The following is a 27,213-nucleotide window of genomic DNA, read 5'->3' on the forward strand; positions in this document are numbered from 1 at the left end:
TTTTTTTCTTTTTTCTTTTTGAGACAAGGTCTTTCTCAGTCACCTAGGCTGGCTGGAGTGCAGTGGCGCAATTTCGGCCCACTGCCACCTCCACCTCCCAGGTTCAAGTGATTCTCCTGCCTCAGCCTCCCAAGTAGCTGAGATTACAGGTGCCTACCACCACTCCTGGCTAATTTTTCTATTTTTAGTAGAGCTGGGGTTTCACCATGTTGGCCAGGCTGGTCTTGAACTCCCGACCTCAGGTGACCCACCCGCCTCAGCCTCCCAAAGTGCTGGGATTACAGGTATGAGCCACTGCGCCCGGGCTCAAGGCAGCTTTTAACCGACTCTGACCTGGCTGTGGCCATCAGCCCCCTGTCCCCAGCACCCTTCCACACCCACATCCCAGCTCTGAACTGAGGGTGCTGTCCCAGCCTGGGCCTCTGTGCAGTCAGCTCCCACAGCCTTTCTACCTCCATCTTCACACCCACGCTGCCCCTCTGAGCTAGGACGCTGTCTCTGCTGTGACATCTCTCTTAATTCCTTTTTTTTCCCCCCTTAGTCGAGATGTCATTGACATCCCATAAAACTCTCCCATTTAAGTTACACAATAATGTTTTCGGTATATTCGCAGGGTTGTGCAACCATTACCACCATCAGACCAGAACATTCCTTCCCGAGAAGGAAGCTCCAACCCCATCAGCAGTCACTCTCTCTCCCCTCCCCCAGCCCACAGCACCTAAGGTTTCCCTCCCTGTCTCTGTGGATGGGCCTGTCCGGGACATTTCATAGAGATGGGATCACATGGCCGGGCGCGGTGGCTCACGCCTGTAATCCCAGCACTTTGGGAGGCCGAGGTGGGCAAATCACCTGAGGTCAGGATTTTAAGACTAGCCTGGCCAACACAGTGAAACCCCATCTCTACTAAAAGCATAGAAATTAGCCGGGTGTGGTGGCGGGCACCTGTAGTCCCAGCTATTTGGGAGGCTAAGGCAGGAGAATCGCTGGAACCCAGGAGGGGGAGGTTGCAGTGAGCCGAGATTGTGCCACCGCCCTCCAGCCTGGGTGACAGGGCAAGACTCTGTCTCAAAAAAGAAAAAAAAAGAAAAGGAAAAAAGAAATGTTGTTACATGGTGGGGTGCTGTGGCTCATGCCTGCAATCCCAGCATTTTGGGAGGCCAAGGCAGGCAGATCACCTGAGTTCAGAAGTTCGAGACCAGCCTGGCCAACACAATGAAACCCCAGCTCTACTGAAAATACAAAAATTATCTGGGCGAGGCGGCAGGTACCTGTCATCCTAGCTACTTGGGAGGCTGAGGCAGGAGAATTGCTTGAACCCAGAGGTTGCCGTGAGCCAAGATGGCACCACTGCCCTCCAACCTGGGCAATTGAGTGAGACTCCGTCTCAAAAAAAAAAAGAGAGAGAGAGAGAGAAAGAAAAAGAAATGCATGGTCTCTTGTGTCCAGCTGCTCTCACCAGGCGTGACGTCCTCAAGGTGCGTCCCTGCCGTGGCCTGTGTCCGAGCTTCGTTCCTTTGATGGCTGAATACTATCCCATTGAACGGATGGACCACATCATGCTTACCATTCATCTGCTGAGGGGCATTTGGGCTGTTTCCACTTTTGCCTGTTATGACTCATGCGTCTGTGAACTTTCCTATACATGTTTCTGTGTAGATGTAACTTTTAGTTCTCTCGGGCAGATACCTAGGACTGGAATTGGTGGGTCACATGGAAACTAAGTTTAACCTTTTTTTAAAAAAATTTTATCCCTCGTCTACTCACAGAAATGTTTAACCATTTGAGGAACTGCCAGTCCTTAACTTTAGAGGCTGTTCTTTCCTGCAGCTCAGGGTTCTGCAGACACAGCCCCTGTGCACATATCAAATCTGGCCCTCTGCCTGTTATTACAAATAAAGTTTTATTGGCACACAGCCCCACCCACTTATTTACATATAATCTACAGCCGTTTTCTCACTACTTGGGCAGAGGTAAACAGTGTCCACAGAGACCTTCCAGCCCCCAGATCCAAAGTATCTACTCTCTGATCATTTACAGAAAAGTGTGCTCATGATCTACCACCTGTGACATACAAGATGATTGACTATTTGTAGGTCTTAAGAATCCGTCCTTGGGCTGGGTGTGGTGGCTTACGCCTATAATCCCAACATTTTGGGAGGCCGAGGCGGGCAGATCATGAGGTCTGGAGTTCGAGACCAGCCTGGCCAAGATGGTGAAACCCCATCTCTACTAAAAATACAAAAAATTAGCTGGGTGTGATAGCAGGTGCCTGTAATCCCAGCTACTTGGGAGGCTGAGGCAGGAGAATCACTTGAACCCGGGAGGCAGAGGTTGCAGTGAACTGAGATCGAGCCACTGCACTCTAGCCCGGGCAACAGTATGAGACTCCGTCTCAAAAAAAAAAAAAAAAAAAAAAAAACCCCAAAAAAAAAAAAAAAAAAAAAAAAAAAAAGAATCTCTTCTTGAAAGTAAAATATAAATAAATAAAAAGAATGCCTCCTTTCCCCTCACACTCTGCACAGAAAGCTCCGTAATGGTGGAATTTGATCTTTTAACTTTTAAATTGTTGTTTTCTACTATTATTTATTTATTTATTTATTTATTTTTGTTTTGTTTTGTTTGAGATGGAGTCTCGCTCTGTCGCCAGGCTGGGGTGCAATGGCGCGATCTCGGCTCACCACAACCTCCGCCTCCCAGGTTCAGGAGATTCTCCTGCCTCAGCCTCCCGAGAAGCTGGGACTACAGGCACGCCCCAGCATGCCCAGCTAATTTTTGTATTTTTAGGAGAGACGGAGTTTCACTATGTTGGCCAGGATGGTCTCAATCTCTTGACCTCATGATCCACCCACCTTGGCCTCCCAAAGTGCTGGGATTATAGGCATGAGCATCTGGCCTGATTTTTTTTTTTTCTTTTGAGATGGAGTTTCACTATGTTGGCCAGGCTGGTCTCGAACTCCTGACCTCATGATCCACCTGCCTCTGCCTCCCAAAGTGCTGGAATTACATGCGTGAGCCACCTTGTCTGGTCAGAGTTTCACTCTTGTTGCCCAGGCTGGAGTACAATGGCGTGATCTTGGTTCACTGCAACTTCTGCCTCTCCGATTCAAGCCATTCTCTTGCCTCAGCCTCTGGAGCAGCTGGGATTATAGACGCCCACCACCACGCCCGGCTAATTTTTGTATTTTTAGTAGAGACGGGGTTTCACCATGTTGGTCAGGCTCATCTTGAACCCCTGATCTCAGGTGATCCGCCTGCCTCGGCCTCCCAAAGTGCTGGGATTACAGGCGTGAGCCACCGCGCCCAGCCTTCTTTTTCTTGAGTTGAAAATTCCCTACACTTAGAACGAACAGGAGCCAGCCCTTACGTACGCGATCACCGTTCCCACTGGCTAACCATCTGGTTTTTCCCTGCTGTTTCCCCCACCCCACCCCCCCACCCCCAAATCCCACCTCCCCCGTTTCCTCCATTCCTTGATTTGCGGTGTTGCTGTGTTGTTTGCACACGTATGAGCTTCAAATCCTCTCTGGACCAAGGAAGCTTGGGTGGGAAAGTTTAAATAACTTGACCATTGACAGTTAGGCTAAAAATTTACACTGAAAATGAGCCCACTGAAGGGTTCAAAAGTATGACTAGGCTGGGTGATGGCTCACGCCTGTCATCCCAGCACTTTGGGAGGCCGAGGTGGGCAGATTAGTTGAGGTCAGGAATTCAAGACCAGCCTGGACAACATGGTGAAACAGCATTTCTACTAAAAAGTCCAAAATTAGCCAGGCATGGTGGTGCACGCCTGTAATCACAGCTACTCGGGAGGCTGAGGCAGGAGAATCACTTGGACCCGGGAGTCAGAGTTTGCAGTGAGCTGAGATGGCACCAGCCTGGGTGACAGAAATGAAACCCTATCTCAAAACAAAACAAAAGTGTTACCTCAATAATGCTTCGGAGTGCTTCTCTTGGGATCCTGAGTAGAGTGTGGGGACATTTCACGAGTCGGGGGTGGTCCCGGCATGGAGCGGGTGGAGGCCAGGGACGCTGCTCAGCACCCTACAGTGCGGAGGACGGCCCCACCCCAGAGAACAGTCCAGCTACAGTGTCCAGAGTGCAGAGCCAGAGAGACCTGTCTTCATTATTGGAAAAAATATTGAATCTGGCCTGACACGGTGGCTCACGCCTATAATCCCATCACTTTAGGAGGCTGAGGCAGGTGGATCACGAGGTCAGGAGTTCGAGACCAGCCTGGCCAAGATGGTGAAACCCCATCTCTACTAAAAATACAAAAATTAGCTGAGCGCCTGTGATTCCAGCTACTTGGGAGGCTGAGGAAGGAGAACCACTTGAACCCGGGAGGAGGAGATTACAGTGAGCTGAGATCGTGCCACTGCACTGCAGCCTGGCTGACAGAATAAGACTCCATCTCAAAAAAAAATTGAATCTGTCCCTTGCTCACACTGGACACCAGAATAAACTCCTGATGAGGCAGATGGTGTAAATCAGGGGACCCCAGCTCCTGGGACTCTCCTTCTCTCTCTCTCCCCACTCAGGTGTGAATTTCAATGTGTGCAGCCTCATGGGACCTCAGCAGGGCAGGGGATCGTGGGACTCAGAGTCTACTGGGGTCTATGAAATCACCTAAGATTCCAGCGTACCCTGGGAGTGATTCTGCCCCCCACCAGGGTACACTCAGTAATGTCTGGGAGCATCTGCCCCTGGCACAGAGTGGGTGGAGGCAGGGACGCTGCTCAGCACTCTGCAGTGCCCAGGACGACCCCACCCCAGAGAAGCATCCGGCCCCAATGTCCACAGTGCCCAGGGCAGGGAAAACCCTGCTGTAGGTGTTGAAAGTGAGTGTAGCTTTCAGCTGAACAGAAATCGTGAGTGTTCATCATTTAAAAGAAAAGGAAAAGGGGAGGGCACAGGGGCTCACACCTGTCATCCCAGCACTTCGGGAGGCCAAGGCAGGTGGATCACCTGAGGTCAGGAGTTCAAGACCAGCCTGACCAACGTGGGGAAACCCGTTCGCTTCTAAAAATACAAAAATTAGCCAAGCGTCCGATGGTGGGGACTTGTAATCCCAGCTACTTGGGAGGTTGAGGCAGGGGAATCGCTGGAATGCGGGAGGCAGAGGTTATGGTGAGCCGAGATCATGTCAATGCACTCCAGCCTGGGCACAGAGCAAGCCTCTGTCAGGAAGAAAGTGGAGTGGGGAGTCGGGGGAGAAAATAAAAATTTTTTAAATATTGGAATTAACTTGTAGCAAAAAAAAGAAAAAGAAGAAAGAAAGAAAGAGAGAAAGAAAGAAAAAAAGAAAAGGAAAAAAAGGAAAGGAAAGGAAGGAAGGAAGGAAAGAAGGAAGGAAGGAAGGAAGGAAGGAAGGAAGGAAGGAAGGAAGGGGAAAGGAAAGGAAGAAAGGAAAGGAAAGGAAAAAGAGGAGAAAGAAAGAGAAAAGCAAAGAAAAAGGAACCCGCTGTAGATGTGTGTTCCTGGGGCTGAGCAGGTGGGGACCCCGGCAGCTCTGGGGCTGCAGTGACTCAGGGCCCAGCCCCTGTGTGAACCTGTGGATCCCAAGGGTGTCACTGTGAACCCCTGAGTGGGCAGAGGGTGTGAATGCCTGCCCCAGACCCCAGTTTCTTTCTGAGAAGCAGAATGCAGAGAAACTTCTCGGAGAAAGGTTGGAGGAAGGGGATTCCCCCCGGGTCTCCCAGAAGAGCTGGCGACACTCAGAAGCAGGGCTTCCTGTTTCTCGGGCCGCCCCGGGGAAGCGGCCTCTGCTGGGCACTTTGCTCTCAGGTGCTTTTCAGAGTGCAAAGAAGAGAAAGAAGCCCATGTAATTTCTGTCCTTCTGAGAGAGGCTCTTGTGGGCACTGTGTCCCCGAGCACTGAGAGGGCCAGGCATGGTGGCTCACGCCTGTAATCCCAGCACTTCGGGAGGCCAAGGCGGGCGGACTACCGGAGGTCGGGAGTTCGAGACCAGCCTGACGGACATGGAGAAACCCGTCTCTACTAAAAATACAAAATCAGCTGGGCGTGGTGGCGAATGCCTGTAATTCTGGCTACTCGGGAGGCTGAGGCAGGAGAATCGGTTGAACCTGGGAGGTGGAGGTTGCAGTCAGCTGATACCATGTCATTGCACTCCAGCCTGGGGGTCAAGAGTCAAACTCCACCTCAAAAAAGTAAAAGTGCTGAGAGCCGAAAGGGTCAAAGACACAGGCCGGGGTGCAGAGAGGAAGGGGCCAGGGGAGGGCAGGGCACCTCCCGGGCACAGAAGGGCAGTAGTGCTGATGGAACCACAACTGTGACACCCTTAACCAGGGTCTCCCCGGCGTGCCATGGACACGGGGGTGTGGATCACTCTCTGGGCACTGCAGGGTGCTAAGCAGGGTCCCTGGCTTCCACCCAGTCCATACCAGGGGCACCCCCCAGTCGTGACAACCACAGATGTCCACAGACATCGCCCAGTGTCCCCAGGGTGTAGAATTGCCCTGGTTGAGACCCCCCTGGGTCAGGGGATTCCACAGACCTCCCAAGAGACTTTATGTCCATGATCCTCTGCCCTGCTGAGGTCCCAGAAGGCTGCACACATTGAAATCCACACCTGAGTGGGGAGGAAGAGAGGAGGTGAGTTCCAGAAGCTGGGGTCCCCCTGGTTCACACCGTCTGCCCCATCAGGAGCTTATTCAGGTGCCCACTGTGAGCAGAAATTGTACTCAATTGTTTTCTCAAATAATTTTCTTTTTTGAGACGGAGTCTCACTCTGTCGCCCAGGCTGGAGTGCAGTGGCACCATCTCTGCTCACTGCAACCTCTGCCTCCTGGGTTCAAGTGATTCTGCTGCCTCAACCTTCCGAGTAGCTGGGATTACAGGCGCTCACCACCACTCCTGGTGAATTTTTGTTTTTAGTAGACACGGGGTTTCACCACGTTGGCCAGGCTGGTCTCAAACTCCTGCCTCAGGTGATCCACCCGCCTCAGCCTCCTGCAGTGCTGGGATGACACGTGAGCCACCATGCCCAGCCTTTTCCCAAATAATGAATTCAGGGTCCCCCGTGGGCCCTGTGCACATCAGAGCTGGGTGTAGGCACCGCAGCGTCCCAGGTCTCCACCCTCCATGCCAGGAGCACCCCCAATTCGTGAAAACCACAATGTCCCCAGCCATCGCCCAGGGTCCCCTGGGGGCAGGGCCACCCCTAGACGAGAATTACTGCCCCAAGGGAAGGGCTGAGTAGGACAGAGAAATAAGATGGAGGTACAGGCCAGGTGCGGTGGATCATGCCTGTTATCCCAGCAGTTTGGGAGGCCAAGGTGGGTGGATCGTGTGAGGTCAGGAGTTCAAGACCAGCCTGGCCAACATGGTGAAACCCTGTCTCTACTAAGATTGCAAAAAATTAGCTGGACATGGTGGCAGGTGCCTGTAATCCCAACTACTCGGGAGGCTGAGACAGGAGAATTGCTTGAACCCGGGAAGTGGGCGTTGGCGTTCCAGTCAGCCAAGATCATGCCACTGCACTCCAGCCGGAGTGACAGTGCGAGACTCCATCTCAAAAAAAAAATTATAAAAAATAAAAAATATGCCGGGAGGGTGGCACGTGCCTGTAGTCCCAGCTACTCAGGAGGCTGAGGCTGGAGGATCGCTTGAGCCCAGGAGTTCTGGGCTGTAATGCGCTATGCCTATCGGGTGTCCACACTAAGTTCGGCATCAATACGGTGACCTCCCGGGAGCGGGGGACCACCAGGTTGCCTAAGGAGGGGTGACCCAGCCCAGGTCGGAAACGGAGCAGGTCAAAACTCCCGTGCTGATCAGTAGTGGGATCGCGCCTGTGAATAGCCACTGCACTCCAGCCTGGGCAATATAGCGAGACCCCGTCTCTAAAAAATAAGTAAAAATAAAAAACAAAGATAATGGGGGGTACAGGGGTCCTCCCTGGGCCCCCTAAAGAGGGCCGGACCTCCCCTCCTGAGGATCAGCCCTGAGGGCCGGTGTGAGACAGACCTGTGGGGTGGGGTGATGTGGGGTCCCAGGCGGTCCCCTCCTTCCTGCCATTGCCAGGCCCTGCACACACTGAGGAGTGCAAGGGACAGGCTGGGTCTGTTCTCTAGTCCCCCTCATCGTTCATGGAGTCTGTGTCTGCAGATTCACCTGCTTGATGGTGTTTATTTGTGAACCCTAAATCAACGCCTGGGGCACTTTCCCTGCCATCCTGGGACATGCGCAGAGGGATAAAAATTAGAATCGTGGCCGGGTGCGGTGGCTCACACCTGTTATCCCGGCACTTTGGGAGGCTAAGGCGGGCAGATCACCTAAGGTCAGGTGTTCGAGACCAGCCTGGCCAACGTAGAGAAACCCCGTTCCTACTAAAAATACAAAAATTAGCCAGCAGTGGTGACACAATGCCTATAATCCCGGCTACTCGGGAGGCTGAGGCAGGAGAAGTGCTTGAACCCAGGAGGCAGAGGTTGCTGTGAGCCGAGATCGCACCATTGCACTCCAGCCTGGGTGACAGAGCCAGACTCCGTCTCAAAAAGAAAAAGAAAGAGAAATTAAAGTGGAGGCCGCGCTCCGCCTTCCCGTTCCCCTCACCCCAGGTGGACCGCGTCCTTTCAGTCGAGCGAGCCGCGGGGTTTGAGTTTTTGTGCTCTTGGTGGTGGCTCTGCTGTTTGCAGAGGCCCCACGCATCGAGCTGAGGCCCCATCTTGTGTTCCTTGGGACCTCACGGAGGAACTGATAGGAGGGAGAAGCTTGGCTCAGGCAGGAGGGAGAGAGCAGCTGTCCTGTTCCACACGCCCTGTCTTCGATGGGCACTCGAGAAGGCGCCTTTAAAAGGACATACCAGGCTGGGCGTGGGGGCTCCTGCCTGGGATCCCACATAGAGAGACCTCGTCTCTGCAAAAAAAAAAATACAAAAATTAGGCTAGGTGCATTGGCTCGCACCTGTGATCCTAGGGTCAGGAGTTTAAGACCAGCCTGGCCAACATGGAGAAACCCCGTCTCTACTAAAATACAAAATCTGGGCGTGGTGGCGGGCACCTGTAATCCCAGCTACTCTGGAGGCCAAGGCAGGAGAATCGCTTGAGCTTAGGAGATGGAGGCTGCAGTGAGCCGAGACTGCACCATTGCACTCCAGCCTGGGCGACAGAGTGAGACCCTGTCTCAAAAAAAAAAAAAAGAAAGAAAGAAAAACACACAGAACAAGGTCATGTATTGATCAGATAAAGCAAAGGAAACTTTCCTGAAACTCAAAGGAAACTAACCCTGCAAGAATATTCTCTGGGTGTCGTGATTCGGAATTCACAAACTAAACCCCACCGCAAAGAATGAGAATCAAATCGGCAGTGTATGTGTCTATGTGTATAAGTGTGTGTGTTTATATACACATACATACATATATATCTTCTTTGTGACTAATAACTGACCGGGTGCGGGGGCTCACACCTATAATCCCAGCACTTTGGGAGGCCAAGGTGAGGTGATCACTTGAGGTCAGGAGTTTGAGACCAGCCTGGCCAATGTGGTGAAACCCCATCTCTACTGAAAATACGAAAATTAGCCAGGCGTGGTGGTGGGTGTCTGTAATCCCAGCTACTCGGGAGGCTGAGGCAGGAGGACTGCTTGAGCCCAGGAGGGCGAGGTTGCAGTGAGCTGAGATCTCGCCATTGCACTCCTTTGTGGGCGACAGAGCAACAGTCTGTCAAAGAAAGAGAGAAGAGAGAGAGGAAAGAAAGAAAACTATATAACTTAATTTTACGAAATCTGAACATCTCATAAGGAAAGGAGCATCCACCACCCCGGCACCCTATCCATTCCTCACACACCCTCTTATTTTTAAAAATTGAGGTTCCATACATAGTTTGATCCTCTGCCTTTAAAAGCTCTTTGCTGGCCAGGTGCAGTGACACACACCTGTCATTCCAGCACTTTGGGAGGCCAAGGTGGGAGCGTCACTTGAGCCCAGGAGTTTGAGACCAGCCTGGGCAACATGGCAAAACCTCATCTCTACAAGAATAAAAATTAGCTGGGTGTGGTGGTGTGCACCTGTGGTCTCAGCTACTCAGGAGGCTGAGGAGGGGGGATCGCTTGAGCCCAGGAGGTTGAGGCTGCAGTGAGCTGTGATCACGCCACTGCACTGCAGCCTGGGTGACAGACCCTGTCTCAAAGAAAAAAAAAAGAGACGGCACCCATCGATGGCAAGGAGGATGAAAATAATACAGTGCGCTGATGAAAAACGATTCTTTCCAGCCGCCTAAAAGCAAGCCCGAGAGAAATGCACCGAGTCACCCCCACAGAATGAGGAGCTGTGGTTCCCCAGGCGCATGGCCTGGGGCAGGGTTGAAGTCCTGTGCATTCTGCGGCTGACCCAGGGGTGCAGGTGAGGTGGCTCCAGCATCTCGGCCACCATCCTGATTCTATGGATCAGGAGCTGAGGTAACACAGGGTTTGCCTAGGGACATCGCTCTTATTGGCAGTTTGTGACGGGGCAGAAGTCTAATTTCCCTTCTTTCTCTGCGGTGGCATGGTGCTACGATCCCTTGGCTGACCCGGCTAGCCAGGGCCTCTCTGAGTCTTCTACAGCGCAGGCGCCTTTGGGCAGGAGGGAGGAAAATCCTGAAGTCACTCGTTTCCTGAGTCTGTGCGTGTTCGCTAGCGGGGCCCTGCTTTAGAGGCAGGACTGGGTGGAGGCTGTCGCTCCTGCGCGTGTGTGCACATGTGTATCTCTGTGTCCATGTCTGTGTGCACACGTGTGTGTGCAAGTGTGCCTGTGCGTGTGTGCACATACGTGGCTGTATGTGCGTGCACCTGTGCAACTATGCTTGCACGTGTGTGTGCACATGTCTGCGTGTACACCTCTGTGTGCACGTGTCTGTGCACCTGTGCACATGCGAATGTATGTGCACTGTGTATGTGTCTGTGCATGTGTGCATGCATGTGAATGTGTGTGCATGTGTCTGTGTCTATGTGTGTGTGAATGTGTGCATGTGTCTGTGTGCACGTGTCCGTGTGTGCATGTTTGTGTGTCTGTGTGACCGTGTGTGTGTGCATGTGACTGTGTGTACACGTGTGTCTTTGCGTGTGCACGTGTGCGCGCGCATGTGAATGTGTACATGTGTGTGTGCACATGTCTGTGTGTGTACATGTGTGTGTGTGTTTGTGTGTCTGTGTGTGTATGTGTGTGTGTATGTGCGTCTGTGTCTAGAGTTGGGAGGGGAGGCAGTGCCCTGGCTGTCTATAGGTCACTAAGAGGTCAAGGCTCTCACAGGAGTGATTCTGCCCCCGCAGGCGACCCTGGGTGGTGTCTAGGGACATTGTGGCCATCCCATCTGCGGGTGCTCCTGGCATGAAGCAGACAGAGGCCGGGCATGCTGCTCAGCACCCTGCAGAGCCCAGGATGGCCCCGCCCCAGAGAACCATCTGGCGCTGGTGTCCCTGATGCTGGGTGCAGGGTGAGACCCTGGCTTAAGAGAACGTGCGTGTGCAGCCACCTCCTCCCTGCAGCTGAGACCCTGGAGCCTCCGGGAGAGCCAGGACTCGGCCTCCCCAGCTGGGCTGCAGGGTGGGAGGCCTCCCGCTGACCTCAGCGTCCCTGGCGTCCGTCACAGCCCCTGGGGCGTAGGGCTGCTGAGAAAGTGTGATGTGTGCATGGCCCCGACTCCAGCCGACTCCAGCCCAGAAGCATCGCCCGCATGGCTCTTCTTTGTGTCAGTGGAAAAAACCCCATTGGTTTGTGGAAACGGCAAATGTTTGTGAAGGAAGAGGGGCTGGGCCGGCTTCGGGGACCACAGGGGACCTTCGGGGCAGGAGGGAAACAGCCTCGGCCACGTGAAACCGGCCCAGCCCGGCCTTGAGCAGCTCAGGAAGCTGGGCCTGGGTTGGGGCCGGGGCATCTGCTGACCTCCCTGGGCAAGCCTACTGCAGGGCGAGGCCCGCTGCGCTGGACAGGGCTCCCTTAGGGCTGAGAGTGGTGCAGCTCCTGGCTTCTCCTTTTTTTTCCTCTTTTTGCGACAGAGTCTCAGTGTGTCATCCCGGCTGGACTGCCGTGGCGCGATCTTGGCTCACTTCAGTCTCTGCCTCCCAGGTTCAAGTGATTCTCCTGCCTCAGCCCCCCGGATAGCTGGAATTACAGGCGTATGCCACCACGCCCTGCTAATTTTTATATTTTTGGTAGAGCTAGGGTTTCACCATGCTGGCCAGGCTGGTCTCGAACTCCTGACCTCAAGTGATCCGCCCACCTTGGCCTCCCAAAGTGCTGGGATTACGGGCGTGAGCCACCGCGCCCAGCCAGCCCCTGGCTTGTCAAAGTGGGGCCGGCGACTCAGCAGCAAAGCAGTAGTGGCCTATCCAGAGGGACAGAACCAGGCATCTGGCCTCACTGTGTGCAAGCCCTAGCTCCGTGACCTCGGCCAGTGTAGACACTCAGCAAGGCAGGAGGCTCTGCCTGCTTCGGGCCTCCCTGTCCACAAAATAGGAGGCTGCGTTGGAGCTGGAGGGGGCAGATTGCTGCCTGCCTCTCCCTCCAGGCCTTGGAGGGAGTCAGGAAAGACCATCAGGGTGCTCCCCATGGCCTCCCCACAATCTGTGCCCTCTGCAGCAGAGACGGATGTGGCACCTGGTTCGATCCTGGGTCCGGCTTGGAGCAGAGGATTCCGTTCCATGGAAAACAGCAGCTCCACAGGGCCCAGGCCCACCCCACGCCCCAGAGCCCACCCCACACCCCGGAGCCCAGCCCACACCCAAGGCCTGTCACAGGCCCATGGAGCCATCCTTCCCTTCCCGTTGACCTCCTGGCCCGGTATACCTGTCACTTCCACCATTCGGGGTTAATTGGTTTGCCCCCTCCCCTCCCCCCCCCGTTTCCATTTTCCACCTCTCCCTTTGCCTGGCACGTGGCTTCCATGAAACTAGAAATCAGAGATGGAAAAACACCCAAGTATTCCACGGGAGGGCTCCGCTCCAGGGAATTTTGTTTTTCTTGCACTGGTGTGTCTGATGGACCGGACTTTGACGGTGGGGTTGGGGCGCCGCTGTTCTGCAATGGATTAACACGAGTTTCTAGAAGATCATCTGCCCGGTTTTCCTGCAAGAGAAACTTCCATGTGTTTTCCGAACGGATCGCTGGTAAAGAATAAAGCCAATCCTGCCCCCGCTTCCTCCGGAGGGCACGGGTGTTTGGAATTCCCATGCTTCATTTTCTGGTGCCAGCAGCATGGGTCTCCAGGAACAGCTGGAGACAGCTCTGTGAGTTCCTTGTAAGTAAAAAATATGTCACCACGCTCTTCTCTCTCTCTCCTTTTTTAAACAGGGCGACAGGGCGTGCAGCACGCGGTGATTCCTGGGGAAACTAAAAAAGGTATGTGGCATTCTCTCTTACCTCACGGGCTTGGAATCTCTTGTTTTTTAGAAAAAGGAACAAATAAGCCTCAGTCTTTCATGTGTGCCTGACACATCGGGAGGCTGAGTCATCCCATAAAAAGGCTCCGGGCTCAGAGCCAGGAAACCTGAGTTCAAATCCCAGATCCCCTTCCAGCAGCTCTGCCCCATTTGGGTGGGTTCCTGTTAGCTGTCTGCCGTGCAGATGACGTTCTCTGTTCTGCAGGAAGGTTGCAAAGATTACACAAGAATATAGATACCAAAATATAAAAGCGGCCGGGTACGGTGGCTCACACCTGTAAGCCCAGGCAGGCAGGCAGGTCACCTGAGGTTGGGCATTTGAGACCAACGTGGCCAACAGGGCAAAACCCCATCTGTACTAAAAATACAAAAATTAGCAGGGCGTGGTGGCAGGCGCCTGTAATTCCAGCTACTCGGGAGGCTGAGGCAGGAGAATCACTTGAACCTGGGAGGCGGAGGTTGCAGTGAGCCGAGATCACGCCACTGCCCTCCAGCCTGGGAGATAGAGCCAGACTCTGTCTCAAAACAAAAAACATATATGTAATATATATATATGTGTGTGTGTGTGTGTGTGTGTGTGTGTATAAAATATATATAATATAGGCTGGGCGCGGTGGCTCACGCCTGTAATCCCAGCACTTTGGGAGGCTGAGGTGGACGGATCACCTGAGTTCAGGAGTTCAAGACCAGCCTGGCCAACATGGTGAAACCCCATCTCTATTAAAAAAAAAAAAAAAAAAAAAAAAAAAAAAAAAAAAAATATATATATATATATATATATATATATATATTTTATATGTGTGCAAGTCCTGGCTCCGTGACCTCGGCCAGTGTAGACACTCAGCAAGGTAGGGGCCTCTGCCTGCCTTGGGCCTCCATGTCCACAAAATGGGAGGCTGCGTTGGAGCTGGAAGGGGCAGTGTGTATAAAATATATGCATATATATTATACATATTTTATACACACACACACACACATATATATATGTATACAGAGTGGTGCACGCCTGTAGTCCCAGGTACTCAGGAGGCCAAGGCAAGAGGATTGCTTGAGCCCAGGAGTTTGAGGCTGCAGTGAGCTATAATTGCACCACTGCACTCCAGCCTGGGTGACGGAGCAAGAAAACCTGGTCTCTTAAAAAAAAAAAAAAGAAATATATATATATGTGCCCAGTGTGGTGGCACATGCCTGTGATCCTAGCATTTTGGGAGGCTGAGGCGGAAGGATCGCTTGAACCCAGGAGGTGGAGGCTGCAGTGAGTTGTGATTGCACCTCTGCACTCCAGGTTGGGCAAAGAGTGAGACCAGGTCCCTAAAATAAAGAAAGAAGATCTATATATGTACAAATGCTGAGCAGCACCCTGGCATCTGAATCAGTACCTAAGAGGCAGGAGTGGAACCCGAAACCACGCCCATCTGTTTCATTCCTGTTTTTCTAGGAACCTGTCCATTGCACACAGGTGACCTCATTGGGTGTCCTACCTGTTCATAATGGCACGGCGTGCTCTGCCCATGCTTTTTATTTCCATAAGGTTGGCAGTAACGTCTGCCTTTCGTTTCTGCTTGGATTATTTGCATCTTACTTCCTTTTTTTTTTTTTGGTTTTGCTTTTGGTCAGCCCCGCTAAGAGTTTGTCAATCTCACAGCACTTTTCAGAGAACCAACTTTTGGTTTCGTGGATTCAACAGTTTTTCTCGTCTCGTTATCGCTGCTCAGATCTTTACAGTTTCCTTCCTCCTGCTGGCGTGGGGCTGCCTTCGTCCTAACTTTGCTGGTTCCTTAAGGCAAGCCACCCTCAAACGTTTTGGCAGTAGGGAGCGTTTTCGCGGAAGACAGCTTTTTCCCTGGGGAAGGCGGGTGTGGGGGAGAGGGGAGGACGCTTTGGGGATGATTCCAGAGCCTAACTTTCATTGTGCACTTTATTTCTATTATTATTACATTGTAATGTCTGATAAAATAATTCCACAGCCTACCCTAATGTGGGATCAGTGGGAGCCAGGAGCTGGTTTCCCACAACTAGATGGTCCCTGGGCTGGGCGCCGGGGCTCACGCCTGGAATCCCAGCACTTTGGGAGGTTGAGGCGGGTGGATCACGAGGTCAGGAGTTCAAGACCAGCCTGATCAACATTATGAAACCCCGTCTCTACTAAAAATACAAAAGCTGGCCAGGTATGGTAGTGAGCACCTGCAGTCCCAGCTACTTGGGAGGCTGAGTCAGGAGAATCGCTCGAACCCAGGAGGTGGAGGTTGCAGTGAGCCGGGATTGCGCCACTGCACTCCAGCTTGGGCGGCAGAGTGAGACTCTGTTTCAAAAAGAAAAAATAATACAGAAGGACCTAGGTTTACTCGGCCACCTCTCACCCATCCAGCCCGGTTCCTAACAGGCCACAGACTGGAGGTACGGGTTTATGGCCCAGGGGTTTCAGACCCCTGCCTTAAGGTGTAGGGTGAGGTTGTGGAGTTGAGATCTTTCTCCCTTTTCCCTGCAGGTGATCACGGGCAGCGCCCTATCCCACACGTCGAGGTTAGGTTGCATTTCTGCCATCCTTCGCGTCAGGGTAATTTCCAATTTCCTTTGTGGTTCCGTCCTGGGCCCATTGGCAGTTGAAGATTATCGTACATAATTTCCACATATCCCATGATCTATTCGAGAAGGAAAGCAGTCAGAAAGCAACTCTCGTGGCCGGGCGCCGTGGCTCACACCTGCAGTCCCAGCACTTTGGGAGGCCGAGGCAGATCACCTGAGGTTGGGAGTTCGAGACCAGCCTGGCCAACACAGTGAAACTTGTCCCTACTAAAAATACAAAATTAGCCTGGCATGGCGGCTCATGCTTGTAATCCCAGCTTCTCGGGGGGCTGAGGCAGGAAAATTGCTTGAACCCGGGAGGCGGAGGTTGCGGTGAGCCGAGATCACGCCACTGCACTCCAGCCTGGGCAACAAGAGCAAAACTCCGTCTCACCAAAAAAGAAAAAAAGAAGAAGAAAGAAAGTGATTTCGGTTGGGAATGGGCTTCTAGCCCCTGATCTCAGGACCCTCAAGGGGCTTGATGGTGAGGTGGAGGCAGGGCTGGTTTGGGGTGGGGGACTTTACCCTGTATCCTAGAACCAACAATCTGATGGTAGCGTCCGCTGCCTGGGGCCAGTGGCAGGCGCCTGCAGTCCCAGCCACTCAGGAGACTGAGGCAAGAGAATTGCTTGAGCCCAGGAGTTCAAGGCCGTGGTGAGCTATGATCGTATCTCTGCACTCCAGCCTAGGGGACAGAGCAAGACCCTGTCTCTTAAAATATATAAATAAATAGGCTGGGTGCGGTAGCTCACGCCTATAATTCCAGCACTTTGGTGGGGCCGAGGTGGGTGGATCACTTGAGGTCAGGAGTTCAAGACCAGCCTGGCCAACATCGCAAAACCTCCATCTCTACTAAATATGAAAAAGTTAACTGAGCGTGGTGGCGGGTGCCTGCAATCCCAGCTACTTGGGAGGCTGAGGCAGGAGACTCACTTGAGCCCAGGAGGCAGAGGTTGCAGTGAGCCAAGATCCTGCCTAGGGGCCAGAGCAAGACTCGGTGTCAAATATATGTATTTATAAATACATATATTTGTTTATGTTTATGTATTTCTTTAAAAATACGTTTATATATTTATAAAAATACATTTATATATTTATTTATATATATTTGTATTTATTTGTAAATATATGGATTTATAAATATATAAAAATAAATATGTGTATAAATTCATAAATATTATAAAAGTAATTTTTAGAAATACTTATAGAAAATACGTGGGTTTATTTATATTTACATGCAAGGAGTGAAAGGCTGCATGGAAACGTGACTGAGCAGCATGGCCGGGCTTTTCGGCATCCCCTCGATTTTGCCCCCAAGGTGACTGCCTCATGGCCTCACTCTAGCCCGGGCCCCACACACCTGACACTCAGGACGATGACGAAGAGAGTGACGGCTGCTGAGGGGTGGCCACGTGCCCACGGCGTCTCGAGCGACCCTTTCACATCCTCCTCTATGAACGAAGCAGGGGTCCCTGCCCTCCCTCCTGTTTTCCTGACGGGGAGACCAGAGCTCCTCTGCTGGAGGTCAGTTGACCAGTGTGAGGTCCCCGGAGCCCGCCCTGAGCCCAGTCCCCTGGGACACGCAGGTGCTGGCTGGATGGCAGGTGGCACAGAGCTGCCCAGGCTGGGCTCTGGTGTCTCCAGGCGTCAGGCTCAAGCCGCCAGCCACGTGGCCACGTGCCACGGGATTACGTCCCTACGCGGCAGCATCTGCTGGAAGGAATGACAGGAGCATCCAGTGATGACATCAGGCAGCTCTCGTGGGGCCCTGGCTAAGCCCGCTGGCCCTGTTCCCAGCCGCCCGGCCATCCCCACCATGGACTCCTCCTTGGTCCTCGGCATCCCCCCACTCAGCGACTCAGCAGACACCTCTCCCATGCCCCCTGCAGGCCAGGCCCACTGCTGCAAGTCCTTTAGTTCTCCCAGGATCCCTGGGGAGGAGCAGGGCTCATTGTCCACATTTTATAGATGGGGAAACTGAGGCTTGGCAGCCAAAAGATGCTTAAGGCCCGGGGGCACGTCAGAGGCGGAGAGGGATTGGAGTCATGAGACTCTGGCCACAGAGCAGCTGCCGGCCTCTCAGGCCATGCGGGCCACCTGCTCATCTGCACAGGCCCCTCAGAGCCCAGAAGGGCCATGGTCACGCTCCCTGGGGGACAGTCTCAGCGACTGGGGCCTGGTGAGAATGTGAGCAGAGGAGGCCGAGCACACTGGCTCCTGCCTGTAATCCCAGCACTTTGGGAGGCAGAGGCAGGTGGATCACTTGAGATCAGGAGTCCGAGGCCAGCCTGGCCAGCATGGTGAAACCGCGGCTCCACCAAAAAATACAAAAATTAGCCAGGCTTGGTGGTGGGCCCCTATAATCCCAGGACTTCGGGAGGCCGAGGCAGGTAGCTTACCTGAGGTCTGGAGTTCGAGTCCAGCCTGACCAACATGGAGAAACTCTACTAAAAATACAAAATTAGCCGAGCATGGTGGCGCACGCCTGTAATCCCAGCTACTCGGGAGGCTGAGGCAGGAGAATCACTTGAACCCCCGAAGCGGAGGTTCCAGTGAGCCGAGATCGCGCCATTGCACATTGCCTGGGCAGCAAGAGCGAAACTTCATCTCAAAAAAGAAGAAGAAGAAAAGGTAGGCAGAGGAGAAGGCAGAGTTTACAAAACAAAGTGAGATTTGCACACCTATGTTCACAGCAGTGAGATTCCGAACAGCCAAAAACAACTCTAGTGTCCCGCTACGCACCAGAACCCAATTCAGCCGCGACCGGGAGCGGCGGCTCTGACACCAGCCGCTGTGTGGATGCACTTCGAGGAGCTCAGGCTCGGTGACAGACGCCAGGCACAGAAGGACACGCCCTGTGTGATTCCACTCCTAGGAGGTCCCTAGAGCCCTGAGATTCCCAGACAGAGAAAGTAGGATGGGGAGGCCGGGCGCGGCGGCTCACGCCTGGGACCCCAGCACTTTGGGATGCAAGGCAAGTGGATCACGAGGTCAGGAGTTCGAGACCAGCCTGGCCAACACGGTGAAACCCCGTCTCAACTAAAAATACAAAAAATTAGCCAGGTGTAGTGGTGCGTGCTTGCAGTCCCAGCTACTCAGGAGGCTGAGGCACGAGAATCACTTGAACCCAGGAGGCAGAGGTTGCAGTGAGCCGAGATCACGCCACTGCACTCTCAGTGACAGAGCAACACTCCGTCTCAAAAGAAGCCAGCAAGAAGGGTCACCCGGGGGGCTGGATGAGACGGCGACTCCCAGCAGCTGCCGTGGCACCTTCTACATTCTACCCACTTCCTCTGAGCCGGTTTCAACCCGAACCCTCTTTCCCCGTCCTGCAGGGATCCTGAGAGTCAGGGCGCCCAGCCCCGAGGCAGCCACGTTTCCCCTTTCCACCGAGGGCTGCAGGAGACCTCAGCGCTTCCTGGGGCAGCCCAGGACTTGGCCAAGCTTCTGCATTAGCAAGAAAAGGCGTAATGGAATTTGGATAGACGAGAAAAGGGGATGTAAGCGTGAGCAAAACCACACACTCCATCTCATTGTTAGAAATTCCATGCGTGTCATCAAAACCTCATCTTGGGACAGAGGTGAAGATGAACTCAGTCACAGGAGTTTTGTGCACACCAAGCATGCCAGTCCCGGCACCCCCGCCCTCACCCCAGGCCTGCCGGCTGACCCCAAACACACGGCCCTGCGGGTCCTCCCTCCTGGTCAGCTGGTGCCTCGTGCCTGGTGCCTGGTGGCTGCGGCTCTGGTCGCTGCAGTGGTGCCTCTCCAGAAGGTTCTGCAGGAGAGACTGAAATTCCCTGCCTAGCATCACAAATCCCCGTGTGAACCTCCAGAAGAAAACACAGCCCCAGCGGTGGCGGTGACTCATGCCTGTCATCCCAGCATTTGGGAGACCGATTCAGGCGAATCATTACGTCAGGAGATCGAGACCATCCTGGCTAACACAGCGAAACCCCATCTCTACCAAAAATACAAAAAAGTAGCCGGGCGTGGTGGCGGGCACCTGTACTCTCAGCTACCCGGGAGGCTAAGGCAGGAGAATCACTTGAACCCACGAGGCAGAGGTTGCAGTGAGCCGAAATTGCATCACTGCACTCCAGCCTGGGCAACAGTGTGAGACTCCCTCCCAAAAAAAAAAAAAAAAATAGAGAAAAAAGAAAAAGAAAGAAAACGCAGCCCCCTTGAAGCCCTCCCTCCACATCCTCCTCTGCATCTTAGACTGGGCGCGGTGGCTCACGCCTGTAATCCCAGCACTTTGGGAGGCCAAGGCGGGCAGATCCCCTGAGGTCAGGAGTTTGAGACCAGCCTGACCAACATGGAGAAACCCCGTCTCTACTAAAGATACAAAATTAGCCAGGCGTGGTGGCGTGTGCCTGTAATCCCAGCTACTCAGGAGGCTGAGGCAGGAGAATCGCTTGAACCCAGGAGGGGGAAGTTTCGGTGGGCTGAGATTGCACCACTGCACTCCAGCCTGGATGACAAGAGTGAAACTCCATCTCAAAAAAAAGAAAAAAAAGAAAAGACACTTGCTTTCTTGCCCTTTGCCGTGTCTGAGCGTTGAGCGTTGAGTCAGACGCAGTGGGGTCAGCACCGGAGTCAGGGTTCTCTCCAGGGGTCCTGACGCTTTCCTGCCAAACCTTGATGTCCAGATCTCATGCCCCCACGGGGTCCCTTGGGTTTGGAGCTGCCTTGGCATTGAGGATTCAAGGTGTGTGTCTGGAGTGGGGGCCCAGGAAACTCTCTGGTGGCCTCAGCCTGCCCAGCTTTGTCACTTGAACCTGTCAGGACGCAAGCAACATGTACATATCACAGGAAAGCCCGCTTCTGGCCAGAACGTCCCTTGGACCAGGGTGTCTCAGTCTCAGGGCAGCCTCAGCATCTTTGACATTAGAATCAGATTGTCCTCAAGATAGGTTGTCTTTTTATTTTTTGAGACAGAGTCTTGCTCTGTTGCCCAGGCTAGAGTGCAGAGGCGCGACCTCAGCTCACCGCAGTCTCCGCCTCCCAGGTTCAAGCAGTTCTCCTGCCTCAGCCTCCCGAGTAGCTGGGATAACAGGCGTGCACCACCGCACCCCAGTGCTTTTGTATTTTTAGCACAGATGAGGTTTCTCCATGTTGGCCAGGCTGGTCTCAAACTCCTGACCTCCTGATTCACCTGCCTCAGCCTCCCAAAGTGCTGGGGTTACAGGCGTGAGCCACCGCATCTGGCTGGTTTTCTGGGACTTTGTAACAACACCAGGGCTGGAGTTGGGTGGTCCTGGAGCTGTCACCCACGATGCTGGTGACATCCAGCCATTCTGATGACGTGACCTGGAACCCACGGGCCACAGCAGAGAAGCCCAGGCCCGAGGTCTGCCTTTGGCAGTGTGTGTGTCTGGACGACCCGGCCCCTGCTGCAGAGCCCAGAGGAATGGGCGCAGCCGGCGAGGCCGGTACTGGACTCCGAGCCCAGAGCTGTGAGATTAGAAACATGTGTGTCATGGGTAGCAGCCACATGTCACAAGGAACATCCAGGGAGCTGCCAGTGTGCTGGGAAGGGGTTTTAGTGCAGCCTGGCTGGGCATGGATAGTTGTGATCAGGGGCTTTTCAGAAGGGTCTTTGCAGGATGTGTAGGAGTTTGCTGGGGGGGGCCTGGGTGGAGAAAGACCCACCTGTGCCTGGGTAGGAAGGCCCGGTGCTGCCCTCTGGTCTCTTCTCACCTCTCCTGCCCTTCAGCTCCCGAGGGCCACCATCACGAGGCTGGCGCTGCCCCTTGCCCTGGCCCCGGGCCAGGGTGACTACATTTCCTCAGCCGGGAAGCCCAGGACTGGAGTGACAGGAGCCACGGCGCTCAGTGTCCTGGCCCGGCTCCAGTCCCTGGGCTTGCAAACGCTCACATGACCGTGGTCATCCCCCACCCCCGCCGACCCCACCCCTGGCGGGACAGAGAGCAGCTTTTCTTTCCTCCTGCTCCCATCACCGCGGCGACCAAACCCACGCTGGCAGCCGTCACCCTCTGTCATCGGGCCCCTTTGTCCGAACAAGCTGGCTCATTCTTGGGCCCCGAGCTCCTGCCCGCTGGTCTGTTTTTCACTTTCTTGCGGGCACCTCATTCATTCCCTCTCTTTAGCCCCTTCTAAATATAGCTGCCCCGAGGACCGATTTAGCCCGGGAGCAAAGGGCCCGCGCTGACACGGACAGTCACAAGATGCTGTTTTCCAGCCAGGGCACGGCCCTCCCTTCCGTGTGGCAGAGCCCCCGTCCCGCCACTGCAGCCCTGGGTCCCACGGCCCTGCCTCGAGGTCACAGAGTCACCAACGGTCAGAGCCAGCACGGAAGGCCCCGCACACAGCCGCCCTCCCAGGCCCTGCTGGGGTGACCTGGCTCCGGAGGGGCTGCAGGTGTGGGGCGGGGGTGGCCTGCCCTGGCTGCGGGGTTCTCGGCTGGTTGCTGATGGGGGCCAGGGCTTCTGTGGAGCGGGAAGCAGGTGTGGCCGCTCTCAGATGCGCCTCTTGTACGGAAGTTTCCATGTCAACCTGGCACCCGGGGTTCTGCGTGGTCCCCTCTTTGGTGTCCGGGTGAGGATGTATGAGCCTTCTCAGGGCCGGAGGGTGGGGAGTGGGGGGCCTGCATCCCAGCCGCCAGGGGACACACCGAGGCCTGAGCCTCGCCCGCGGCTTCTCACCCTGACGCCCTGCGTCTGCTCTCAAAGCTGCGTGCTGCTTTCTTTGTCTGTTTTGTTTGTGAGGCACAGTCTCACTTTGTCACCCAGGCTGCAGTGCAGTGGCGCCACCTCGGCTCACCGCAATCTCCACCTCCTGGGTTCAAGCAAGTCTCTTGCCTCAGTCTCCTGAGTAGCTGGGATTACAGGCATCCACCATTATGCCCAGCTAATTTTTTTGTATTTTTAGTAGAGATGGGGTTTCGCCTTGTTGGCCAGGCTGGTCTTGAACTCCTGACCTCAGGTGATCCACACGCTTCAGTCTCCCAGAGTTACAGGTGTGAGCCACCTCACCCAGCCTCTTTCTTTCTTTGTTTTTTTGGACAAAGTTTCACTCTTGTTGCCCAGGCTGGAATATAGCGGTGCTGTCTCGGCTCACTGCAGCCTCCACCTCCCAGGTTCAGGTGATTCTCCTGCCTCAGCCTCCCAAGGAGCTGGGATTACAGGAATGCACTACCATGCCTGGCTAATTTTGCATTTTTTTTTCAGTAGAGGTGGGCTTTCACTGTGTTGGCCAGGCTGGTCTCAAACTCCTAACGTTAAGTGATCCACACGCCTCGGCCTCCCAAAGTGCTGGGATGACAGGTGTGAGCCACCCTGCCGGGCCTACGTGTGCACCTTTCTGCGGTCTAAACCAGTGTCCCCCAGGCACTGTAGACACAGAAGCCAGGTTGTTCTCCGGGGTGAGACCATCCTCGGCACTGCAGGGTGCTGAGCAGCGTCCCTGGCCTCCGTCCGCCCCATGCCAGGAGCTCCCCCCAGTTATGACAACCACAGATGTCCCCAGACGTTTCCCAGGGTCCCCCGGTGGGCAGAATCACCCCCAGGTGGAACCGCAGGGAAAGGGGTTTCCACAGACCCCCAAAAGACTCTGTGTCCCATGACCCTCTGCCCTGCTGAAGTCCCCAGAGGCTGCACACATTGAAATCCACACCCTGAGTGTGGAGGGAGAGGGGAGGTGAGTCCCAGGAGCTGAGGACCCGCTGGTTCACACCGTCTGCCCCATCGGGAGCTTACTCTGGTCTCTACTGTGGGCAGGGATTGAACCCCATTTTCCCCAAAAGATTAATTCAGGGTCTCCTCCTTCAGCACTGTGGACAGTGGGATGGGATCCTCCTCTGGGGCGGGACCGTGCTGGGCACTGACGGGTGCTGAGCAGGTCCTGCCTCCACCCACTCCCACTCCCTGCCAGGAGAACCCCCACAACCAGACGTCCCAGGCATTGCCCAGGGCTTCCTGATGCGGCTGAGTCACCCCCATTAAGCACCACTGTTGGCCCAGTGCAGTGACTCACACCTGTAATCCCAGCACTTAGGGAGGCTGAGGCGGGCAGATCACCTGAAGTCAGGAGTTTGAGACCAGCCTGGCCAACATGGTGAAACCCTGTCTCTGGTAAAAATGGGCCAGGTTCGGTGGCTCACGCCTGTAATCCCAGAACTTTGGGAGGCTGAGGCGTGTGGGTCACGAGGTCAGGAGTTCGAGACCAGCCTGACCAACATGGTGAAACCCCGTCTCTACTAAAAATACAAAAAAATTAGCCGGGTGTGGTGGCGGGTGCCTGTAATCCCAGCTATTCGGGAGGCTGAAGCAGGAGAATCTCGAACCCGGGAGGTGGAGGTTGCAGTGAGCCAAGGTCGCGCCCCTGCACGCTGTTTTCAGGGGCTGCCATGAGATGCTCTGAGGTCCTCATGGCTCCCAGGGCTGCGCGTGGCCGAGGCTCTCGTGCTCACGCCGGGCACGCACATGGACACAGGTGCCCGGGGACACAGCTCTGCACACTCAGCTCCCCCAGCCGCAGGACAGTGCCTGGGAGCCTTCTCTTCTCTCCCAAACTACCATTCCTTTCTGTTTGGGTTTGGATGTTTTCCTCTCTGAACATAACAGCCCGTCTCTCGCCGTCTCTGAACACCGTGTTCTCAGCAGCAGACACCCCTCCACGGGACGAGCTGATGTTTGCACCTCAAGCTTTGTCTCCCGCTCCTGCAAAATCTGGCTGGAGGTTTTGTCGTTTGGGATTTATTTTTCTTCCCTTGTTTGTGGCAGGCAGAGGTTTGGTGGGACGAGATGGGGATTGCCCCCAGGAGGAAAGAGTGCAGGAGCTCTGTGAGCTCCAAGGCTACTGGTCTGGAAGTTTTAAAGCCAGATGAAGGCGGCTTCTGTTCCCACCCAAGACCAGGCGTCGCTGCTGCAGGCCAGCCACCCCTCCCTGACGCCCTCAAGGCCACCTTCCCCGGGGGCTGACTCACCCCGGCTGGGCTCACCGCCCTCACCGCCGCGCCACACAAGGCTGGGTCTGCTTTGATGAGCAGACTGGAAAAGCGCAGCAGCCTCATTGTGGAGCTGCCTGGAAGCCGAGCTGGAATTCGCTGAGCCTGACTTCCTGAGCCATCAGGAGAGCACGCCTCCCGCGCTCAGGAACCAGTTCGGCTTCCAGGAAGCAGCGGTGGGGGGCCGCTTGCTCGGCTCAAGGAGAAGCCACCTGAGTCTTCAGGGGTCTTATAAGTGCTGCATCCATCTCAGGGCTGGTAAAAGCAAAATCGCAGGCTGGGCGCACGCAGGGTGCATGCTTGGGATCCTGAGCTCTGGGAGGTGGAGGCAGAGGGATCGCTTGAGTCTGGGAGTTTGAGACCAGCCTGGGCAATATAGCCAGGCCCCAGCTCTAAATGAAAAAAATATTAAAAATTAGCCAGGGCCGGGCCAGGTGGCTCACACCTGTAACCCCAGCACTTTGGGAGGCCGAGGCGGGCAGATCACCTGAGGTCGGGGGTTCGAGACCAGCCTGACCAACATGGAAAAATCCTGTCTCTGCCAAAACTACAAAATTAGCCAGGCGTGGTGGCGGATGCCTGTAATCCCAGCTACTCAGGAGGCTGAGGCAGGAGAATCCCTTGAACCCGGGAGGCAGAGGTTGCAGTGAGCGGAGATCATGCCACTGCACTCCAGCCTGGGTGACAGAGTGAAACTCCATCTCAAAAAAAAAAAAAAAAAATTTAGCCGGGTGTGGTGGTGCACACCTGTAGTCCCAGCTACTCAGGAGGCTGAGGTGGGAGGATCTCTTGAGGCCGGGAGGTCAAGGCTGCAGTGAGCTGTGATCATGCTACCGCACTCCTGCCTCGGTGACAGAGCAAGAAACTGTCTCCAAAAAAAAAAAAAAAAAGAGGCCGGGCATGGTGGTTCATTCCCAGCATTTTGGGAGGCCAAGGCAGGTAGATCACTTGAGGTCAGGAGTTCGAGACCAGCCTGGCCAACATGGTGAAACCCTGTGTCTACAAAAAAGATAAGAAATCAGCCTGGCATGGTGGTGGATGCCTATAGTCCCAGTTACTTAGGAGACTGAGGCAGGAGAATCCCTAGAACCCAGGAGGCAGAGGTTGCAGTGAGCCGAGATCATGCCACTGCACTCCAGCCTGGGTGACAGAGTAAAACTCCATCTCAAAAAAAAGAAAAGGAAGCCAGGCATGGTGGCTCACACCTGTAATCCCAGCACTTTGGGAGGCCCTAATGGGCAGATCACCTGAGGTCGGTAGTTTGAGACTAGCCTGACCCACATGGAGAAACCTCGTCTCTACTAAAAATACAAAAAATTCACCAGGCATAGTGGCGCATGCCTGTAATCCCAGCTACTCGGGAGGCTGAGGCAGGAGAATCACTTGAACATGGGAGGCAGAGATGGCAGTGAGCTGAGATCATGCCATTGCACTCCAGCCTGGGCAACAAGACCGAAACTCCGTCTCAAAAAAAAAAAAAAGAAAAAGGAAAACAGCAGAGACGGTATGTGTGGAGCACGGCCCAGGAGCAGCGAACAGTGGGTGGGAGCTGAAGCTGTCCCAGGCTGGGGACCCATGCCTGCTCACCAGGGGGACCTCCAGCCTGGAAACCCCAACCAGTCCCATGCTGGCCTTGCGTATCAGCTGCATACACGGCATAACCAACTACCACACGCACGGTGCTTAAAGCAACGCCCATGCCCGCGCTCACAGCTGTGGAGGTCACAGCACGACGGCTTCGTCCGCCCAGGGCCTCCCCAGGCTGAAATTGAGATGCCGGCTACCTGCCGTCTGTCGTGACGCTTCCAGTTGCTGTCTAAGCTTACTCTGGCTCTTCCAGAATTCACTTCCTTGCCGGGTCATAGGACGAGGTCCCCCCTTCCGTGCTGGCTGTCAGTAATAAACATTCAGTGCACAAATTAAAAACCCAAAGCCGGGCGCAGTGACTCACACCTGTCATCCCAGCGCTTTGGGAGGCGAGGGTGGGTGGATTGCTTCAGACCAGGAGTTCCAGACAGCCTGGGCAACATGGTGAAACTCCGTCTCTACTAAAAAGTACAAAAATTGGCCGGGCACGGTGGCTCACGCCTGTAATCCCAGCACTTTGGGAGGCCGAGGCGGGTGGATCACGAGGTCAAGAGATCGAGACCATGCTGGTCAACATGGTGAAACCCCGTCTCTACTAAAACTACAAAACATTAGCTGGGCATGGTGGCACGTGCCTGTAATCCCAGCTACTCAGGAGGCTGAGGCAGGAGAATTGCCTGAACCCAGGAGGCGGAGGTTGCGGTGAGCTGAGATCG

General features: G+C 54.4%; 1 protein-coding gene across 1 annotated transcript in view; it reads left to right on the forward strand.

Annotated features, from left to right (window-relative positions):
- GNG7 (G protein subunit gamma 7) overlaps positions 1-27,213 on the forward strand; it is a 184,056-nt gene that overhangs the window by 131,339 nt on the left and 25,504 nt on the right. Inside the window, exon 2 of the mRNA XM_017507475.2 lies at positions 13,294-13,333. The gene's annotated coding sequence lies outside the window, so the exon portion shown is untranslated. The remainder of the gene's footprint in view (positions 1-13,293; positions 13,334-27,213) is intronic.

The sequence above is a fragment of the Cebus imitator genome, unplaced genomic scaffold (assembly GCF_001604975.1).
Source record: "Cebus imitator isolate Cc_AM_T3 unplaced genomic scaffold, Cebus_imitator-1.0 Scaffold375, whole genome shotgun sequence".
Classification (NCBI taxonomy): domain Eukaryota; kingdom Metazoa; phylum Chordata; class Mammalia; order Primates; family Cebidae; genus Cebus; species Cebus imitator.